Source organism: Bubalus kerabau, chromosome 8, assembly GCF_029407905.1.
Source record: "Bubalus kerabau isolate K-KA32 ecotype Philippines breed swamp buffalo chromosome 8, PCC_UOA_SB_1v2, whole genome shotgun sequence".
Lineage (NCBI taxonomy): Eukaryota > Metazoa > Chordata > Mammalia > Artiodactyla > Bovidae > Bubalus > Bubalus kerabau.
This window is the reverse complement of record NC_073631.1, coordinates 7,166,273-7,189,121: the sequence shown is the minus strand read 5'-3', so window position 1 is coordinate 7,189,121 and position 22,849 is coordinate 7,166,273. Positions and strand designations below refer to the sequence as shown.

General features: G+C 39.4%; 1 long non-coding RNA gene across 1 annotated transcript; it reads left to right on the top strand.

Moving 5' to 3' along the window:
* The first annotated feature begins 6,173 nt into the window (after positions 1–6,173).
* LOC129658831 (uncharacterized) lies at positions 6,174–21,153 on the top strand. Its single transcript, XR_008717522.1, has 3 exons — positions 6,174–6,305; positions 18,217–18,364; positions 20,240–21,153. It is a non-coding gene; the product is annotated as an uncharacterized LOC129658831 (long non-coding RNA).
* Positions 21,154–22,849: the final 1,696 nt, after the last annotated feature.

Below are 22,849 nucleotides of genomic sequence, written 5' to 3'. Positions count from 1 at the left end.
CTCTCTGTGCTTTCATCTCAAGATTGTTATTTTCTCTGCTCTCAGGGACAAAGCCTAGGCAGCTGTACCCTGTTATTTCCTGAAGCTATAGCACAGTATCTGGTGATTTTGCCATATTCATCTGCTCCATTTCAGGGAAATAATGAATGCATGGGGGGAAATTTCAAAAAAGAAAGGAAGCAAAATTACACTACAATCCAAGATCTATGGCATTAAGTGAATCTCTGTTCCTCAGACCTTCAATTTAATAAATAGCAACAGCTGGTGAAGAGGACGATTTTGTACCCATACATAGATGTGTGCACACAGACACACTCACATCTTGTATTTGTGTACACGCACACACAGAGTCACCACTGTCTATATACATTCTTTGTTTCACTTCACATAATTTTTAATTTGTGTGTTGTAATGTAGAGAGATATACTCAGTAAAACTGTGAACATACAGGCGAAATGTCACAAACCATCTTCCTAATACACAATTGATTTAAAGGGTCCATAAATGAAGCAACGTCCCAAGAGAGTGATATCAAAGGTTTGGGAGACATTGTGTTACTTCCATCAGTAGAAGTTGTGTCCCTATGGATGAAGACTCAAAATATTTGGAATGTTCTCACTTGGGAAAGAACATTTTCTAAGAGTTTGACGTTGCATATTTGATTGTCAAAAGTTAGTTTAATACTATTTCACAGAACTTCCAGAGAGGCTGTCAGCCACCTGCTCTGGGATCTGTCTCTAATGCATGTCTACGTCAATCATTACCAGGATCCCATAGCTTGTTTGCTCTCTTCTCCTTACTTTTCCTGTTATATTTCATTTTTTATATGAAGGAACATATGAGGAAGAGATGCCCCAAAGAAAAGAGGAGTCAGGATTGGGGCAGTTGATTAGGAAAATGCCTCCATGATCTTTGCAATGTTTTAAACTGTTCACCTCTTGGATTCATGATCTAATTGAAGAGACAGTTTTAGGGGCTTTGGTCCACTTATTATAGAAAAACAGGTAAAGAAATAGACAGTTCATTAAAAGTGCATTGCCTCTGTATTCTTTTGTTTATCCAGATTTCTTGACTCATAGAGGTCTTGGGGAGGCAGACATGGGAGGGATTTTTAAACTTCTATATGCTGCTGCTAAATCGCTTCAGTTGTGTCCGACTCTGTGCGACCCCATAGACGGCAGCCCACCAGGCTCCCTCGTCCCTGGGATTCTCCAGGCAAGAACACTGGAGTGGATTGCCATTTCCTTCTCCAATGCATGAAAGTGAAAAGCGAAAGGGAAGTCGCTCAGTCATGTCCGACTCTTAGCGACCCCATGGACTGCAGCCTACCAGGCTCCTCTGTCCATGGGATTTTCCAGGCAAGAGTGCTGGAGTGGGGTGCCATTGCCTTCTCCAACTTCTATATAACCCCCTTTATTTTTACTATTTCTCACCAAGACTGAATTTTGAAAAAAATTCAGACATACAGAAATTTGAAGAAAGTAGTAAAATTGTCATCTATACCCATCTGGGTTCAACAATTGTGGACATTTTGTAGTGATTTCTTTGTATGTATATTTCTCTCATATATTTATGATATTATAAATATATTATATTTATATTTACATTTTGTAGTGATTTCTCTGTTATGTATATTTCTATCATATATTTATGATATTATAAATATATTATGTTTATATTTATATGTTTTCCTGCCCTTAGCTGAATGCTTTTAAATAAAAAAATAAATTTCTAATTGGATTTCTTAAACCTCATTTATTCTGGAATAGCCACCCTACTGTTTTAGTTGCAGGGTACTGAATGTGGAGATTATTGAATGTGCTGACCACCTCCCATTCTGGACTTGTCTGAGTGCTTCCCCACAGTTCCATCTACTTCGTTCCCCCATCTCTTGATTTCATGTATCTGCTAAGTATGATCTAGGAGCTTGGATAGATTCAGATTTAAATTTTTTAACAATTATACTTTTAAAATATTCATTTTGTATTAGAGCATATTTAATAAGCAACATTAGTCTCAGGTAGATGCAAAGGGATTTGGCTCTGCAAATACACGTATATTGGAGAAGGCAATGGCACCCCACTCCAGTACTCTTGCCTGGAAAATCCCATGGATGGAGGAGCCTGATAGGCTGCAGCCCATGGGGCCGCTAAGAGTCGGACACGACTGAGCGACTTCACTTTCACTTTTCACTTTCATGCATTGGAGAAGGAAATGGCAACCCACTCCAGTATTCTTGCCTGGAGAATCCCAGGGACGGGGGAGCCTGGTGGGCTGCCGTCTATGGGGTCGCACAGAATCAGACACGACTGAAGTGGCATAGCAGCAGCATACACGTATATCTGTTTTGTTTTTTTTTTTTTCAAACTCTTTGCCCATTTTTTATTGTTCAGTCGCTAAGTCGTATCTGACTCTGTGACTCCATGGACAGCAGTACACCAGGCTTCCCTGTTCTTCACCATCTCTGGGAGATTGCTCAAACTCATGCCCATTGAGTTCGTGATGCCATCCACCCATCTCGTCCTCTATTGTCCCCTTTTTTCCTGCCTTCAATCTTTCCCAGCATCAGGGTCTTTTCCAATGAGTCAGCTCTTCGCATCAAGTGACCAAAGTACTGGAGCTTCAGCTTTAGCGTCAGTCCTTCCAATGAATATTCAGGGTTGATTTCCTTTAGGATTCACTTTAGGTTACTATAGGATATTGAGCAGAGTTCCCTGTGTTATACAGTAGGTCCTTGTTGGCTATAAATAATACTTCACAGGGAATTCTGGGTTATGTTATATTTACACATTTTAAGAGCAAGCTGAATCCTTGATTTTCAAGGTGAATAAAGTAAGACTCATGGACTTCCCTGGTACTTAGTGGTAAAGAATCCACCTGCCAATGCAGGAGATGCTGGTTTGATCCCTGGGTTGGAAGGATCCCCTGGAGAAGTAAATGGCAACCCAGTCCAGTATTCTTGCCTGGGAAATCCCTTGGACAGAGGAACCTTTTGCTCTATAGTTTATGGGGTTGCAGAAGAGTTGAACATGACTTAACAACTAAACAACAACAATGTAAGACTCAGAAAATGTGGTGACTTTCTGAAAAGGGTAAAAAAATGAGATGAGCTTAAGGACTTCCTTTTGAAGATGAGAATTGATGAAAGGCAACCTGTGGAGCCAGGGGTCTCTTCCTCCAGCAGATGTGCAGAAGCTTTTTCTCCTTCCTTCGCCAATTCTGTAGTCAGTGCTGCTCTCTTGAACATCCAGAGGAGAGAGATTGAAGGTTACCTTAACCTACCACAATATTCCCATGTTTATAGCTGTTAGAGGTAAGACAGGTTCAAAACAATGACCTGGTTCAAGTTCCTGCATTCTAGGTAGCTAAAGTTTTACCAAGTCCTATGGTGTAATCGGTGATTCTCACATCTAGTTAGCATCAGCCTCCCCTGGAGGGCTTGTTAAAACACAGATGCTGAGCCCCCTCCTACAGTTTCTGATTCAGTCCGTGTGGGGAGGGACCCAAGGATTTATGTGTCCAACAAACTCCTAGGTGAGGTGGATGGGGCTGGTCCAGAGCCCACGTTTTTGAGAACACATGGCTACAGTCATAGAATCCTTTGTGAAATCTGTAGGAGTTGCTCTAGAGCTCGATTTCATTTGTTAACTTCCTGAATAAATCATCAGTGAAAGAAGCTTGGGAAATGGAATTCTAAGACCAGTATCTAAACCTAGAAATTTCCACTCCATATTTAACTGTTGATCTGTTTCCCAACCTATTAAATGGAAAGGCTCATACCAGATTGCCTAGCAGTTTGGGCTAAAGATCAACTTGGTAATATATGTGAAACTGTTTTTCAAACTATAAACAGCTATACTCCTTAAGAGACAGAGGGACTGGCTCCCAGATGTCAGAGCCCTGTGGAAACAGAAGCTTGACAGAAGGGAAGAGGCCAGACCTGGTGTGGTGTGAATACCTGGGTCTGGGACATGTCACGGGGAACAGACTCAGTAAGTAATTGTACTTGGTTCTGGGAGTGGTCACAGGATAAAGTGAAAAAGGTGAGATAAGGTGAAGTAAAATGAAACTTTGCTTAATCCCTAAATTGAGAGGCATAAAGTATCAACTAAAATTAAGAAGACGGAAATAACAAGGGTTTACCATATAGCACATGGAACTATATTGAATATCTGGCAAGAATGTATAATGGAAAAAATTTTTAAAAAGAACAGAATATAGAATACACAAAAGTATATGATGGCTCAGTGGTAAAGCTTCCTCCTGCTAATGCAGGAGACACAGGAGATGTGGGTTCAACCCCTGGGTCAGGAAGATTCCCTGGAGGAGGAAGTGGCAACCTACTCCAGTATTCTTACCTGAAAATTCCCATGGACAGAGGAGCCTGATGGGCTACAGTTCATGGGGTCACAAAGAGCCAGACGTGACTGAGTGAGCACAACAACAATAACATGTATGTGTAACTGAGTCATTTTGTTGCACCTCTGAAACTAACACAATATTGTAAATTAATTATACTGCAATTAAAAAAGAAGTAGGATGGGGAGGAGACAGGGATTAAAACCATTCTGTAAACTAGACTACCATCAACAGTAGGATATGTTGTTAAGTGCTAGAAGGTGAATACAGAAATATTTTTTAATTTATGCTCAAACTTATTTTTTTAATGATTTAAAGCAGCTTACTGAATAAGATATTATTCAAAGGAGAAAATTGGATACAGAAAAAACTCAGAACAAGGGAATATTAGGTGTGGGTAAATAAACTGAAAAGAAGAGAATAAGATAAGGTAAAGAGTTAAATTAAGAAGATGGAAGGAACAAAAGGAGAAAACATTTAAATAAATCATGACTAGTTACAACAAATATGCATTTTTCTCAATACAAAAATGATTCCCTGAAGGTAAATTAAGTACCATTGAAAAATACATGTATTCTAGTAAGTCATGCTTTCAGTATATGGCCATTCCTTCTAAAATGATGAAAAGCAGAATTGTGGTACTCCAGAAGATACACGTCTGAGTTGGGTAAACCTCCACTCACATATTACTCCCACTTGTCACATGGGGCATTGTCAGGAAGCATTTAACAGGAGGCTTCCTGTGTGCTGTTTTGGATCTGTCAGGAATTCTCTGTTCCTTATTAATTGCTGAATATTCAGGAATTAAGAGGAAAGGCAAGTCTCTCCTGGGGCTGAGGAATCCAGGCATTTCCTTCATTAGTTTTTCTATACGGTGATAAGTACCCTCTTCCTTTTTATGAACCATACAGTAAAAGTGATTATTTACAACTCTCTCTCTCTTTAATATGGATCACCTATGTTTTGTAAGTCTAGAATTTTAATCTTTATCTTTGCTGAGAATAACTACAGTATATATGCCCACACCATGTTGATTAAAACACCTTTGCCCATCAGAGCTATGGGCCCCCTGTCTTTCTTTCTCTCTCTCTCTCTCTCCCTTTCTCTCTTTTTCAGGCTGATCCCCTGGAGCACAGAGGCTCTCTGAGTTTACTTTCCTGCCCGGGATTCTAAGACCTTCTCGAGAAGGCGCTCTGCGCCTTCACCCCATTGAGAGGGCGCCTGAGGCCTTCGTGAACAGAGCAAGCCCCATTTAAGGGCTTTATTGGCTTTCTGTGTAAACCAAGGAATATCAGCCTCTTTCTCTCTCCTTTACTTTCTTATCGGTCAACTCCGGACTACCAGGTTCCAGTTCATTAAAGGACTTCAACAGGGCATGAGAAGGTACCTAACTTGTGTGAGCTTTAGTTCTTACGATTTAAATTTTTTATGATGGTTTTCAGGGCTAACTGACTTTCTCAGGAAAGTGCATAGTAGAGTATCTGGCATAAAATGAGTATTTGGTAGCATTCAACTCATACTTTCGTATTCTAGATATCATCTTAGATGAATAGGTGATACTGCTTCTGTGGTTCATAAATAAAGTTCATTGTGTGAAATATAACAAAAATCAAAGGAATATCTAGGTGTTATTTAGTTATAAATTTTGCAGCAACTGTTGTGTTCCATAAACATTTGGAATTATTTACATTGCCCTCTTCATGTTCAGTTTTTATGTTATTATTATTAATGCTATTCCTGTTTTCTCATCAAGAGAACTCAGGTGCTTTGACTGGTACCTAGACCTGGGCATGCACTTCAGGCAGACCAGTGAAATTTGTGACGTGGGATGGCTGCTTCCTTGTCCATCCTTGCCACAGAATAGAAGCCAAGATTTCAAGTTCCTCAGGCTTGAGGAAATTCCCTCCACTTCCTTCTTTTGTCCCAGGATTGGCAAATTTTTGCAGGTAAAGGACATATATCTCTCCACAAGTGTTGTCATGACCAATACAGTTTACTGGTGGCCATTTCATTTTATTTTCCATGGCTGGTCAAACAGATTGCATCTTGAGATGAAATCATGGGTTGTGGCAGAAGTAAAACTATGATGGGGAGAAATGAATGGGATGGAAAAAAATTAACAAGAAAAAAGATGAGGTGAAAGGACATACAGAAATTGCAAGCCAAAAATCAGAGACCCCCTAGAGAATTAAATATGACACTCAAAATAAAAACTGAAGGCTGGTTTTAAACAAAGTATCATGCATTTTAGTAATTGCTCATCTAATAGCACACATTCAGTTCAGTTCAGTTCAGTTCAGTTGCTTAGTCGTGTCCGACTCTTTGCGACCCCAAGAATCGCAGCGCGCCAGGCCTCCCTGTCCATCACCAACTCTAGGAGTTCACTCAGACTCACATCCATCGAGTCAGTGATGCCATCCAGCCATCTCATCCTTGCCGTCCCCTTCTCCTCCTGCCCCCAACCCCTCCCAGCATCAGAGTCTTCTCCAATGAGTCAACTCTTTGCATGAGGTGGCCAAAGTACTGGAGTTTCAGTTTTAGCATTATTCCTTCCAAAGAAATCCCAGGGCTGATCTCTTCAGAATGGACTGGTTGGATCTCCTTGCAGTCCAAGGGACTCAAGAGTCTTCTCCAACACCACACTTCAAAAGCATCAATTCTTTGGCGCTCAGCCTTCTTCACAGTCCAACTCTCACATCCATACATGACCACAGGAAAAACCATAGCCTTGACTAGCCGGACCTTTGTTGGCAAAGTAATGTCTCCACATTAGGTTTCAGTATAGCATTTCAAAATTATGTTAGCATTTTAAAGGTTTCAGAAAGTCAGCATCAGTTGGAGCAGTATCTGACTTAGTTGTTGAGATTTACTCAAATTTGGCACATTATAGGCGGACTCACCAAACACTTCCCCCGAAAAAGTAGCTTAGAGAGGAATCGACTCATAAAGTAGAACTGCGTCGTGTACTCCCATCATGGCATCTGTAATCCGTCTGGCTTTCTAACTATCCTTTGTGAAAATGGGAAACAAAAGGAAGCGAGAAGCTAGTTTCAAGCAAAGGAAAAAAGAGTGAACGATTCAGGCATTTTCTTGAACATTCATCACTGTGTGGGCAGCCTGACTGGGGTCCCGGGGGAGGACCCGGTTACCCAGAGAGAGTTATCAGGTCAGGCGCACCTGCTTGCGTAGGAGCTAACAAGGACGCCAAGAAGAAAGACCTGACTTTAGGACCAGAGAGCTCATTTCAAATAAGGAACTGAGTTTCACTTTCAGATAAGGCCCCGAGTTCCTTTAAGTGAAGAAAATGAAAAATAGAGTACAGATAATATAATTTTTTTAAAATTTTGGACTAATGATACTTGGAATTTAAGTCAATTAAGAGTACAAGGTAGACTGTGGCTGTAATTGATCAAAAGTTTAAAAGTGCAGCATGCAGAATGTTTCAGAAGGTGCAGTGAGGAGGTGGTGAATACGGTGTGCATCTTGGGTGGGAGGTATGGGCGTGCGGAGTAGTGTCAGGTGCAGGCTCACGGAGCAGGGGTAGGACCCACGCCGGCTGCCCGCCAGGATCCTACCTGACTCTGGCTTTGGTTTCCAGAGGCAATGACTCCGGAGAACATTAAACACACACATGCATGTGCACACACACACACACACACACACACACACACAACAGTGATACTACAGTTTACAGATGTTTCCCTCTTCTTCTGCAGAGCTTTGACTAGAGACCTGTTGTGTTTCTTCTTTTGAACAGGAGAATAATTCTCAATGATTGCTTAGGGGGTAACTTTATCACTTGTAGTGATGGCTGCCAGAAAATGATCTCGACCTTTCAAACTACTCTTTATTCAGCTAATTTTCCTTTATTTTTGAGAGTTTGACCAATTATGTCACAGCTAACATTCTTGGGTGCTGTTTTGTAATTAAGGTAATTTCTCTGTGGTGAGATCCTTACTTAAATCACTCAGGAAGTAGTCACTGAGGGCTCACCTTCTGCATTGCTTCCTCCCAATTAGCTGCGTTTAAGCCAGGGGTCCGTGGGACTTGATGTAGCCTTAGGGAGTGAGGCTTGCTCACTCCTGCACCATCTCTAGACTGTGCCAGGGGATGAGTCCCTCTACTCAGGAAGACCAAGTGGAAAAGATTTTTCTGAGCTGGATCATTTCATCTCTGTGTTGGCAAAATAGTGTAAATTCTACAGAGAATTCTTGCATGGAATTATATTTTAGGAATAAATACCCAAGAGTCAGATTAATGAGTCAAAGATTAACAACTTCCTCTTATCTCTTGAAATGTATTCCCATTATGTTCTCCAATATTGTCTACAATGTTCCGGGATGAATTAGCATGATTCTGCATGTCTCATTTTGGAACAAATCCTAATAGGTATTTGTTTTATGATATAATAGATTTGTGTCAGGAGGAGAAGGGGATGACAGAGGATGAGATGGTTGGATGGCATCACCAACTCAATGGACTTGACTTTGAGTAAACTCCAGGAGTTGGTGATGGACAAGGAGGCCTGCCATGCTGCAGTCCATGGGGTCTCAGAGTTGGACATGACTCAGAGACTGAGCTGAGTAGGTGTAAAATTGAATTTCATTGTTACTTAAATTTCAGTGTTTTTATTACAAATGTTCTTGGATATATTACATATGTTTCTTTGTTGGGTCTATTTCCTAATTTTGGATAGTTTCACTCATGATAACCACCCCTCTGTCTATTGGAGTGTTTCTAATTTGCTTACAATTTTAGAACCATTATAATTCTTGTGAAAAAGATATGTGCTAGTTGCAAAAACAATAAATATGTGTAGAGAATCATAGAGAAAAGGTGTGATGCAGTCACTGACTGTTCAAAGGCCTGGTCTTGCGTATGATGGGGACAAAGAACAGCCTAGTCTGCTTCCTCTCCCATAATTTCTTATCTAAGAGAGGAGAGCATGCATTAGATAGAATGACTGAGAAGTCCCACTTTCTAGGTAATTGCTAGTAAGTCTTTGGTGATCATTTGTGTTACCTATTTACCAAACAATTGTCCATTTTCTTTTCATCTTGCTTATGTGAAGTTGGACTTTTCCGTATGAAATCACTTTTTCCTCTATAAAATTTATCAGTGCTGCTTAAAACTGACTTGGGTGGGAATGTCTAATTGTATAAATTCTGTGGAATAATCATAGTTCCTGCTCCTTTGATGTTAGACCTGCCATTTGGCTAAGAAAGTGTGACCAGAAGTGGCACTGCCATATTCAAGAGAGAAGTTTAGGATGTGATGATGGTTCTACTGTGTCCTCTTTTGTCCTATCATGGTATTGAGAATATCTCTGTGGGGTCTGTTCTTTCAGCCTGGCCCTCAAATAAAGACTAGAGATCAGCATCCCAGCTGATTTGTATGTATCTGTAGCATAAGCGAGAAATAGGTGAGATTTTAGGTATTCTTTAGTATCACCATCTAACTTAGCCTGAGCTGCCTGATAAAGTCACACTCCTTCTAAATGCATCATATAATTCCTGTGAAATTTCTCTTTAGTTACTATGCATTTGTGTCACTGCTGTGAACCACACACCTTATTTTATTCTGTTTTCTTATTGATAATAGTTTATACAATGGAAGCTGTTTTATACTTATAATTTTTTGAATTTACCAGCAGATATCTCCAAATATCTGTACTGCAAATAACATTTGTTTGTTCCTCAGTTCTCCCCTGCTTTGTCATTACCAGGTGTCTACTATGTCTTACATGCTCAAGACTTCTGAAAGTAAGCCCTTAGTACAGATCACCCTCCCACACCACTCTTTTGAGCACCAACATTTCTCACCCTTGATATTCCTGAGTTTATCAATGAACCTATGTTTAAAATTCTTGATTTTCAGTTTAGTTCAGTCTCTCAGTCATGTCCAACTCTTTGTGAGCCCATGGACTGCAGCATGCCAGGCCTCCCTGTCCATCACAAACTCCAGAGTTTACCCAAACTCATGTTCATTGAGTTGGTGATGCCAAATAACCATCTCATCCTCTGTCATCCCATTCTCCTCCCACGTTCAATCTTTCCAATCATCAGAGTCTTTCAAATGAGTCAGCTCTTCCCATCAGGTGGCCAAAGTATTGGAGTTTCAGCTGCAACATCAGTCCTTCCAATGAACACGCAGGACTGATCTCCTTTAGGATGGACTGGTTGGATCTCCTTGCAGTCCAAGGGGCTCTCAAGAGTCTTCTCCAACACCACAGTTCAAAAGCATCAATTCTTCGGCACTCAGCTTTCTTTATAGTCCAACTTTCACATCAATACATGACTACTGGAAAAACCATAGCCTTGACTAGACAGACATTTATTGGCAAAGTAATGTCCCTGCTTTTTAATATGCTATCTAGGTTGGTCATAACTTTCTTCCAAGGAGCAAGCGTCTTTGAGTTTCATGGCCACCATCACCATCTGCAGTGATTTTGGAGCCCCAAAAAATAAAGTTTGCCACTGTTTCCCCATCTATTTGCTATGAAGTAATGGGACCGGATGCCATGATCTTAGTTTTCTGAATGTTGAGCTTTAAGCCAACTTTTTCACTCTCCCCTTTCACTTTCTTCAAGAGGCTCTTTAGTTCTTCTTTGCTTTCTGATTTAAGTGTGGTATCATCTGCATATCTGAGGTTATTGATATTTCTCCTGGCAATCTTGATTCCAGCTGTGCTTCTTCCAGCCCAGCATTTCTCATGATGTACTCTGCATATAAGTTAAATAAGCAGGGTGACAATACACAGCCTTGACGTACTCCTTTTCCTATTTGGAACCAGTCTGTTGTTCCATGTCCAGTTCTAGCTGTTGCTTCCTGAACTTGCATACAGGTTTCTCAAGAGGCAGGTCAGGTGGTCTGATATTCCCATCTCTTTAAGAATTTTCTGCAGTTTATTGTGATCCACACAGTCAAAGGCTTTGGCATAGTCAATAAAGCAGAAATAGATGTTTTTCTGGAACTGTCTTGCTTTTTCCATGATCCAGTGGATGTTGGCAATTTGATCTCTGGTTCCTCTGCCTTTTCTAAAACCAGCTTGAACATCTGAAAGTTCGCGGTTCACATATTGTTGAAGCCTGTCTTGGAGAGTTTTGAGCAGTACTTACTAGGATGAGATGGTTGGATGGCATCATTGACTCAATGGACATGGGTTTGGGTGGACTCTGGGAGTTGGCAATAGACAGGGAGGCCTGGTGTGCTGCAGTTCATGGGGTTGCAAAGAGTTGGACACAACTGAGCGACTGAACTTACTAGCGTGTGAGATGAGTGCAATTGTGTGGTAGTTTGAGCATTCTTTGGCATTGCCTTTCTTTGGAATTTGAATGAAAACTGATCTTTTCCAGTCCTGTGGCCACTGGTGAGTTTTCCAAATTTGCTGGCATATTGGGTGCAACACTTTCATGGCATCATCTTTTAGGATTTGAAATAGCTCAACTTGAATTCCATTACCTCCACTAGCTTTGTTTTTAGTGATGCTTCCTAAGGCCTGCTTGACTTCACATTCCAGGATGTCTGGCTCTAAGTGAGTGATCACACCATCGTGATTATCTTGGTCATGAAGATCTTTTTTGTATAGTTCTTTCGTGTATTCTTGCCACCTCTTCTTAATATCTTCTCCTTCTTTTAGGTCCATACCATTTCTGTCCTTTATTGAGCCCATCTTTGCATGGAATGTTCCCTTGGTATCTCTAATTTTCTTGAAGAGATCTCTAGTCTTTCCCATTCTGTTGTTTTCCTCTATTTCTTTGCACTGATTACTGAGGAAGACTTTATTATGTCTCCTTGCTTTTCTTTGGAACTCTGCATTCTAATGGTTCTATCTTTCCTTTTCTCCCTTGTTTTTTGATTCTCTTCTTTTTGCAGCTGTTTATAAGGCCTCCTTAGACTGCCTTTTTGCCTTTTTGTATTTCTTTTCCATGGGGATGGTCTTGATCCCTGTCTCCTCTACAATGTCACAAACCTCCATCCGTAGTTCATCTGGCACTCTGTCTATCAGATTTAGTTCCTTAAACATATTTCTCACTTCCACCATATAATTGTAAGGGATTTGATTTAGGTCATACCTGAATAGCCTAGTGGTTTCCCCTACTTTCTTCAGTTTAAGTCTGAATTTGGCAGTAAAGAGTTCATGATCTGAGCCACAGTCAGGTCCCTGTCTTGTTTTTGCTGACTGTATAGATCTTCTCCACCTTTGACTGCAAATAATATAGTCAGTCTGATTTTGGTGTTGACCATGTGGTGATGTCCAGGTGCAGAGTCTTCTTTTGTGTTGTTGGAAGTATGTGTTTGCTATGACCAGTGAGTTCTCTTGGCACAACTCTATTAGCCTTTGTCCTGCTTCATTCTGTACTCCAAGGCAGGCCAAATTTGCCTGTTATTCCAGGTGTTTCTTGATTTCCTACTTTTGCATTCCAGTCCCCTATAATGAAAAGGACATCTTTTGGGGGTGTTAGTTCTAGAAGGGCTTGTAAGTCTTCATAGAACCGTTCAACTTCAGCTTCTTCAGAGTTACTGGTTGGGGCATAGGCTTGGATTACCTTCATATTGAATGGTTTGCCTTGGAAACGAACAGCGATCATTCTGTTGTTTTTGAGATTGCATCCAAGTACTGCATTTTGGACTCTTTTGTTGACTATGATGGCTACTCTGTTTCTTCTAAGGGATTTTTGCCCATGGTAGCAGATATAATGGTCATCTGAGGTAAATTCACCCATTCCAGTCCATTTTATTTCGCTGATTCCTAAAATGTTGATGTTCACTCTTGTCATCTCCTATTTGACCACTTCCAATTTGCCTTGATTCATGGACCTGACATTCCAGGTTCCTATGAAATATTGCTCTTTGTAGCATCAGACCTTGCTTCTATCACCAGACGCATCCACTACTGGGTGTTGTTTTTGCTTTGGCTCCATCTCTTCATTCTTTATGGAGTTATTTCTCCACTGACCTCCAGTAGCATATTGGGCACCTACCGACCTGGGGATTTCCTCTTTCAGTGTCCTATATTTTTGCCTCTTCATAACTTTTCATGGGGTTCTCAAGGCAAGGATATTGAAGTGGTTTGCCATTCCTTTCTCCAGTGGACCACATTTTTTTCAATGAACCTATGTTTAAAAATCTTGATTTTACTCCCCAGTATTTTCTTTCCATACCTTCTGTCATAACTATGATTGATGCCAGCACCGTGTCCCCTAAACCTCAATGTGGGGATCATGTTTTTACCCCTCTCTCATTCCACCCAGGAGATTCATTTCTTCTACCTTCTATGAACCTTTGAAACATGTCACCTTCTCACCTTCACACTGTGTATGTCTCTTCTCCGTCCCTTTTTTTAATCACTTAAACATCCAGGACAGTCTCAGCTACTCTAACACTTTCCTTACATCACAGCCAAAGATGATTTTCCTACAATTCATTTTTGCTTATTTTTAATAATTTTCCATGATTTCCTTTCATTTCCAGGATAAAATTATTGAAATGTATTTTGTTCTTGTTGACAAGAGTGTTTCAGCTTTATGACTGCATGACACATCATTTGAGCTCCAATAGACTTTTTTTTAAAAAAACAATGAAAAACAGACAAAGTGGCAAAAATACGTTCGTGAGGGTTCTGTCTTTATGGAAGCCATCACTGGCATATAGGAAAATATAATAAAGATACTCATCTGTAGAGTGAATAATTGAGAGCATTTTCCCATACATGCTGTGTGGGGTTTGTTTACTTTTGTTTTCTGTTACAATATTGTAAAATCAGTTTTGTCATTTCTCTTAGTTGCTGAATTGTTTGAGTTCTATTGGTTTCTGAAGTTCCTGTGCTGATTCATGTTCTTGCTTGTTGATTTTCAAGAGAGGAGTGTTACATTTTCCAGTTATATCTGTGGATTTTTCTACTTCTGTTTGCAGCTCTATTAGTTTTATTTCATGCATTTTGAAGCTCCTTTGTTTGGTGCATATGCATTTGGGATTGCTATTGCTTCTTGGTTTACCAGCCCTTTTTTCATTATAGTGTGTCCTTCATTGTCTCTGATAAATTTTTCTCTGTAATCTACTTTATCTGACATTTCACTTGATTAATGTATATGTGATAAATCTATTTCTATCTTTTAACTTTCAGCATGTTCAACTATTACATTTGAAGTCAGTTTTTTGAAAACAGCATATGGTGAGGTTATGTTATGTAATTCACTCTATAAATCTGTGTCTTTTAATTGGTTTATTTAGATCTTTTAACTTTATTTATTTATTTTTTAATTTAATTTTATTTTTAAACTTTACATAATTGTATTAGTTTTGCCAGATATCAAAATGAATCCGCCACAGGTTCAGGGTGGGGAACACATGTATACCTGTGGCGAATCTTTTAACTTTAATATAATTAAATATGTTAGGGCTTAAATTATCCATTTTATTTTTTTTTCTATTTTCTATTTTTTGTTTTTATGTTTTAATTTTGCATCTTTTTTGAGTATTTTTATAGTAACATTATTATTTGTATTTTTTTTAGTTTATATCTTTGTGCAGCATTTTTAGTGACTATTTTGGGTATAAATTTATACATTAATAATTTTCTGGTGTATTTTAAACCAATGGATTACAGAAATCTTACCTCCCTTTCCATTCCTTTAAGGTCCCCAATTTATAATCATTTTAAATCTGTTCTTTATAAACATTTGAAGTCATATCAAACAGTGTGATGCTTTTGTTATAAATATCAAGCAACATTTAGAAAATTCAAAAGAAGGAAAATATATTTTATTTACCTATATTTTTGCTTACCAGAATCTTTCTTCTTTATTGATTGTCAAGATTCTTCCTTTCATTATTACCTCTGTTTAAACAAGTCCCTTTAACCATTCTTTTACATTAGTTCTGCTGATGAGAGGCTTTCTTAGTTTTCTTTCATCTTAGAATGTATTGATTTCCTGAAGAATATTTTGCTAGGTATGAGTTCTTTTCTTTCAGCTTTTGAAAATATTGTGTCTTCTGGCCTCCATGGTTTCTGATAAGAAATTCACTGTCATTTAAATTGTTTTTCCATGTGGAAAAGTGCTATTTATTTTATTGCTACTTTAAATAGTTTTGTTGTCTTTATTTTGCAGAATTTTGGTTATGAAGTGTCAAGGTGTATATTTCTTTAGGTTTATTCTCTTTGAGGTTTTTGTAGATTGTTGAATCTGTAGTTTTATGACTCAACAAACTTGGGAAAATTTTCAGTCAATATTTCCTTGAGTATTATTTTTAGCCTCACTTTTTTCTCCTCTCTTTCTGGGAATCTGATGATACAAACATTACATCTTTACCTATAGTCCCAGAAGTCCCTAAGATTCTTCTCACAATCCTTTTTCTTCTTTTTTGAATGATAGATTTTTCCTCTGTTGTTTGGACTTGATAATTTCTCTTGTTTATTTTTCACTTCATTGATTTTACTTCTGTGTCCCCATCCAGTCTGCTGTTTAGTTCATCCACTGAGCTTTTTCTTTTATTGTTAGTATTTTTCAACTCTAAATTTTCCATTTGACCTTTCTTTACATTTTCTGTTTCTTTGCTGAGGTTTTGTCTTTTGTATTTAAGTGTGTTTGTAATTTTTGAAGCTATTTCTGATAGCTGCTTTGTTAAATATTTCTACCATCTCAGTCATCTTGCTGTTGGCATATATTAATTTGCTTTTTATTTTTTATCCAGTTTGAGATCCTTTGTTTCTTGCATGATGAGTGATATTTTTAAGTCGAAACTTGGACATTCTCCTATTATGTTATGAGAGGCTGAATTTATTTAAGCTTTCTGTTTTAGATGGCTTTATTTGGCTCTGTGGGGTACAGGGTGCTATCTCATTGCTGCCATGTGTAAGTGAACTCCAGGCTCCTCAGTTAACCTCCATTGTATCCAAAGGAGTCTCTTCTCATTCCTGCCAGATGGGAGTCCTTGCTCTCCATGTAGGCTCTGCTCACACTTTTAATACTGGCTGATGGCAAAAGCTCATTCTCTTCAGCCTACTCTGCCACCATCCCAATGTGGAAGGATGTGGAAATTAGGTCTCCCCATGTAGTCTCCACTAACACCATGAGAAGAGAGCATTTCTTGCCATCAGGTGGGGCTTTGAAAACCCTGACTCCCTACTTGACTCTTTCTGACTCCATCCTGGCCTGAATGTTGGGAATCTCATTGCAGCCTCACAAGGACAGGCATCCAGGATCCCCACTTGGCCTTTGCTGATGTGGATGGGGGTGGGGCGCAGCTTTTTTCATATTTCTGTGGTAGAATGTTTATTATGTAAGAATGTTCTTTGTTGCCATTTTTCCACTCCTTTGGATACATAGAGCAGATTTTTCTTAAGGAGCATATCTTCAGTTTTTACTCATGCAGTTTAACATTTCTGGTTTTCTGTCTTCTCCAGCTCTGAGTCTGGCATATATGAGGCAGAAAGAAAGCCCAAAGAAATCACCACTGCTGCTTGAGTTCCAAGATCTTTGGCCACTCTACCCTCTCTATACCTTTAGAGTCTTCTTGGGCTACCCAGGTAGCACTAGTGGTAAAGAACCCTCCTGCCAATGAAGGAGACATGAGAGACTTGGGTTCAATCCCTGGGTCAGGAAGATCCCCTGGAGAAGGGGATTCTTGCCTGGAAAATCCAGTGGACAGAGGAGCCTGATGGGCTACAATCCATGATGTCACAAAGAGTTGGACATGACTGAGGATGCACACACATGCATGTTTGTTTTGTAGGTGATTCCCAGGACTTTTATTCATAGTTTCACTTAAGGTTAATGAAAAATTCTGTAGAGGGATAGGGAAAACTATGTCTGCTCCACTTTTTTTCCCCCCAGAAGCAATAGCCTCTTCTGCCTCTTAATTTAGAGAAGAATCTTGCCATACTAGAATGCAGAGAAGTTTTCAAAATGAAATAGGGTTCTAGCAAAAGGGCCTGGGAATTAGTTTAAAGGAGATTCAGTGGGACAAATTAGAACACATAGAGTACTCTCCGTCAAAATGATAACTGCAATTGATGTAAACAGTAAACATATGGATATTCCTTCATTCTATAATTATATTCACTAAATGAAGAGCCACACACAAAAATAAATTAGCAAAATATATTTGGTATTATTGGGGATGACAATTATACTGAATACTGTCTTTGAAAATAGATTAAAAGAAAGAAGTAAGTATTAAACTGCCTTTACAATATGGCTATATTTCAAGGTAATCAAACACATCCATTTCTAAAGCAAAAGCTCTTTATGTGAAAGGAATTATTGAATTTTAATCATAGCAAGTTTACAAATTCTAATGGAATAAGTGATTCAGATAATCCTTATCAAAAGGTGATAGAATCATTATCTAAAAGTTTGTCAGAAATTAAAATTCACATTATGCAAAATTATCACATCATGTTATCACTACTGGTCCCAAGGTCTGCAGTGTAACTTCAATGCAGGGGTCTGTCTGTCATTGGTTTAACTCAGAGCTTAATCTCACCACCATCCTCAGTGACCTAATGTTACTATACATGCCTCCTGAGTGACGCAAATGAAGTGGATAGCTCCTTCTATGAAGATTCTTCATAAAATATCTAAATGAATTAGCCAAGTCTTCAGAAGTAGCTTTCAGTTATCAGCATAATATAAAAGACAAAAAAACAAGTTAAAGAACATCAGCATAAAATTTTAAGAGCTCCAGGATGTGGGTCATTTTGTAGTGCAGTTGGGCAGTCTTTCCCACAAGTCAATAGCCTAGGTTGGTAGAAGGTAGTACTATTTATTTGAAACTCAATAGAACTCAGTCAGTGATCCTTCAGTGCCTTTTAAATATTCAGTTTGACCACAGTAATATATCCTTTGTTTTCCAGGTGGCACTATTGGTAAAGAATCGACCTGCCAATACAGGAAACACAAGAGATGTGGATTTGATCCCTGGGTTGGGAAGATCACCAGGAGAAGAAATGGCAACCCACCCCAATATTCTTGCCTGGAAAATTCCATGGACAGAGGATCCTGGTGAGCTACAGGATCCTGGAGGATACTTTGTTGTCCAGGGGGCAGCAAAGAGTTGGACATGACTGAGCACTGAGCACAATATATCCTCTAAGTACAAGAACACATGATATTCAATATTTATTTTTTTTAAACTTTTTATTTTATATTGGAGTATAACTGATTAACAATGTTGTGATAGTTTCAAATACACAGCAAAGGGACTCAGCCATACATAAACATGGATCCATTCTCTCCCAAACTCCCCTTCTGTCCAGGCTTCCACATAATGTTAGGCAGAGCTCCATGGGCTATACAGTAGCTCTTTGATGGTTATCCATTTTAAATATAGCAGTGTGTACATGTCATCTAAAACTCCATAACTATCCTCTCCCCCATCCTTCTCCCCTGACAATCATGAGTTCATTCTTTAAGTCTGTGAGTCTCTTTCTGCTTTGTAAGTTCATTTGTATCATTTATATTTAGATTTTACATGTAAGGGATGTCATACAATATTTCCCCTCTGCCCGATTTTCTTTACTCAGTATGACAATCTCTTTGTCCATTCACACTGCTGTGAATGGCATGATGACATTCTTTTTGATGGCTGGGTAATATTCCAATGTGTATATGTACTGCATCTTCTTTATCTATTCTCTGTGGATTGACATTTAGGTTGCTTCCATATCTTGGCTATTGTAAACTGTGCTGCAATGAACATTGGGGTGCATGTATCCTTTCTTAACCATTACTCTTTATGCAGAATAGATCTGAGTAAGAAGAAAGACAAAATTTTAAGAGCCACACCCTCATTTCAAAGTCTAAACAAACATACATTCCCTTCTCAGGACTTTTCCAGGGGATCCTTTTGTATCCTTTTTTTCATCCCAGATAAGAGGGTCTTGGTAGACAAATGATCAGAAGATGCAGATTGTGGAGAATTTCAATGTTGCTACTTGCTTTTTCAGAGGTAGTTGAGTGTAATGGGGAAGAAAACAGAGGCTGGATTAGGCCTCCTTTCTTTAGAATTCCAGCTCTGCCCAATGTTAGCTGTAATTTTTGGTAATTCATTAAATCTTTCTGTGTTCTAGTTCCTAATGTATTCTGCTGCTGCTGCTAAGTCACTTCAGTCGTGTCTGACTCTGTGCAACCCCATAGATGGCAGCCCACCAGGCTCCCCCATCCCTGGGATTCTCCAGGCAAGAATACTGGAGTGGGTTGCCATTTCCTTCTCCAATGCATGAAAGTGAAAAATGAAAGGGAAGTCGCTCAGTCGTGTCCGACTCTTAGCGACCCCATGGACTGCAGCCTACCAGGCTCCTCCGTCCATGGGATTTGCCAGGCAAGAGTACTGGAGTCAGTTGCCATTGCCTTCTCCTCCTAATGTATAAAATGGAGGTAATAATTGTACATACATATACATGGCAGTTTGATGATTAAACAGATTAATGTATGTAAAGCAGTTAGATAAACCACTCTGACAGTTTTTATTTCCTATTTCTATGATAATAAACCCCACAATTGAATCAAGCCAGATGTGATCTAAAATGTGCCCTGGACCCTCCCATGAAAGCCTTTCTTCTACCCAAGATGGGCTAACTCTAAAAATCCTTTAAGGCTTAGTTCAAATATTGAAGATGTCTCTGCTGCCTTCAGCTGGAAAATGATCTTAATTATATCCACTCATCTTTTTCATGATAGTCTTGCAGTTTGTTTTGCATTGTAGCTATTATTTCAGCCAGCTTGACTGTAGCTCCTTTTTATATGATTGTAAATCTAACATTTATTGAGCATTTACTATGTGCCAGGAATAATCTGATTGATTTAAATGTTTTAACTTATCTAATTCTTCCAACAACCCTGAGAAGCTCTTACACTTCTTATTGATGCTTTTTATAGATGAGGAAGCTGTGGTGTGGAAAGGTGGCTCATGTGCTGAAAGTCACTGCTCAGAAGGCGCAGAGCTGAGACTTGAACCCAGGCAGCCTGTTCTGGCACCGGAGCCAGAGCACAGCACTAACACTGGGTCCTCAATGCCGAGAGAAGTCAGGAATATTAATGAGGCGATGGACTGTGCTCTCCCCACTCGCCTCCACCTCACTCAAGCACACACTGACCATAGGACGATAATGAAGCTCTGAAGCCCTTTATGCCTTCGTGTCCCTTTCTCTCTGTTGGGTGAATGATTTTGCCCAACACTTCCAATAGACACCACACACCCAAGGATGCTCTTGTCATGATAATCCCTGTTCTCTGCTCACCATGTTAACCTCTGTTCAACCTGTGCTGTGAAGGTAACCATTTTGCCCAGGAAGTCCTATTGGAACATTTTATGGTATAACTGAGCAGCCTTTGTGCTTCAAGTTTGTTATGATTTTTCCAGAATGTGAAGCTGGACTCATTTGCCTGCATGCTAAAGTGAAACCCTGCAGGCTTAGACCCTGGACCCCGCTGAGTAAAGCCCCTTTGTTTTATTGATGCACTAATTCTGGCTGATACTTTCTGCTGTTCCCGAGTGATGGAGTCAGCATTTGACATTATGTTTGTCTTGTTTGCTGAGTAACTGCATCAGTTGCTTTTCATTTGTTAGAAAGTTCAACAATTGAAACTCAGATGACAGGTAGGGAAAAATGAATTCTTTTCATGGATTTTAAAGGTCTAATTAGATGGATACTTTCAGATGTTATTAGAATCCAAGGACACTGACCTTTCTTACTGAGAAAGTAAATCAATTTTATTGGAAACGTTTTTCTGAGTCTTTGATAAATGATGAGCTATTTTCACCTGACAACTGCACACAGTAGAAAAATGGATAAAAGTTTGTTAATTCACCAACAAACTTAAATTTCTGTGACTCTGAGTGTTTCTGTACAAAGCTGTTTAGAAATCCTATCCAGGTGGGAATGCTTGTTTACTGATACATCTTGAGAGTTGTTTGGATATTGAAATCACACTTCAGAAGATCATTCTGTAGGTGAATGGTGTCTGCCAGGGGCAGCATGGTGTTTCAGTCAAACGGGCTGGTGACTCAGTGGTCTTGTTTGGTGCTAAGTGTGTCTACTAACTCCAACCTCTCTGACTGGTGTCCTTCCTGATGGATTGATTTGGATAAGTGACTTTTTTTTTCCATGAACTTTTATTTAAGGTGCTGACACTGTAATCCATTATCTCTGATACCCTGGGTGCTGGTATGAATTGTGCTGAATCAGGACCCTGGCTGCCTCTGACCATCACTTTATTTCTGGCTCACAAAACTCCAGGACCACTGGCTTTCTTAATCGGTAGCACCTTCACTAGCTGCTTCCCCTCCTTAGAACATTCTTGCTCTTCTTATTCTGTGTTTTATCCAACTACCTCCCAGGGACCACATATACATAAAGAGGTGGTTATTGTCAGCTTCATGGTCTTCCTACCTCTCCCCTTCCCACCCGTGGCAGTTCAACCTGAGTCACCAGATCATCTCACCTAGGAAGTCCTCTTCAGACCTGTCTCTTTCTTATACCTACAATATTTCACCCCTTTTGCTTGCTTTATTTTCCTTCCTACCACTCTTGCCATCTGACATTGTAGCTATTTCTCTGTCAGTTTCTTATATTATAAAGCAGCATCCTTGGGGGCCGCAACTTTGTCACTCACAGCCACTATTTAATCCCAGGGCCTGTGATGGTACCTGGAACATGCTGCTTCAATGCACATCTGTTGAATCAATTAATCTATTGGACAGTCAATAAACCAATCGATTTTACATGCAGTTTGTTCAGTGGTTGAGGTCCAGGGCCTGGATATAGACTTCATTGATTGTCCAGGTGGAACTCCTGTTACCCTTGTGGCCTTGGATGTGCCATTCACCCCTTGGGGCTCATCTGTTTAATGGGAAGAGTAACAGTCCTGTTTCCTCATGATGTTGCGAACATGAAATTAATTAACATGGGAAAAGAGTTTAGAAAATTACCAAGCTCTTTGGAAATTAGGCTTACAATAAATATAAGCTATTATAATTATTTCCATAGTGCTTTATAATTTTCAGAGTATCTCTCATTTATTATATTGGTAAATCCTTGTGACGATTCTATGAGACAGAAAAGCATTTCAGAGGTGAGCAAGCTGAGGACAAGAAGTTGAGCCTTAGGTCACCTTTATGTATTGAGCTCTGGCAGCACAGGCTGACACCCCAGTTCTACTAAACCCCAATGTGTGGTCTTTCAAGTTAAAAAAAAATCTAGTTTCTCAAAATGGTACTTCTGTCTCCAGCTGATTTCGCATCACTTTACCCCTCTGGAATTGTTGTCATTTTCTTTTTGGCTGCCTTTATGGTTGTGAATTGGTTGACCATTTTGGATTTTAATATTCACATTCAAGATCTTCTTAAGAGTGTCTGTACTGATTTCAATGTGAATGAGGATGAGGAGGAAGAAGGTGATAGGATGGCAATCTTTAGGTAGCTTTTGATCATGTGCCTGTTACTATTTTCAGTGCTTTACAACTTAGCTATTCCTCAAGACAATCCTT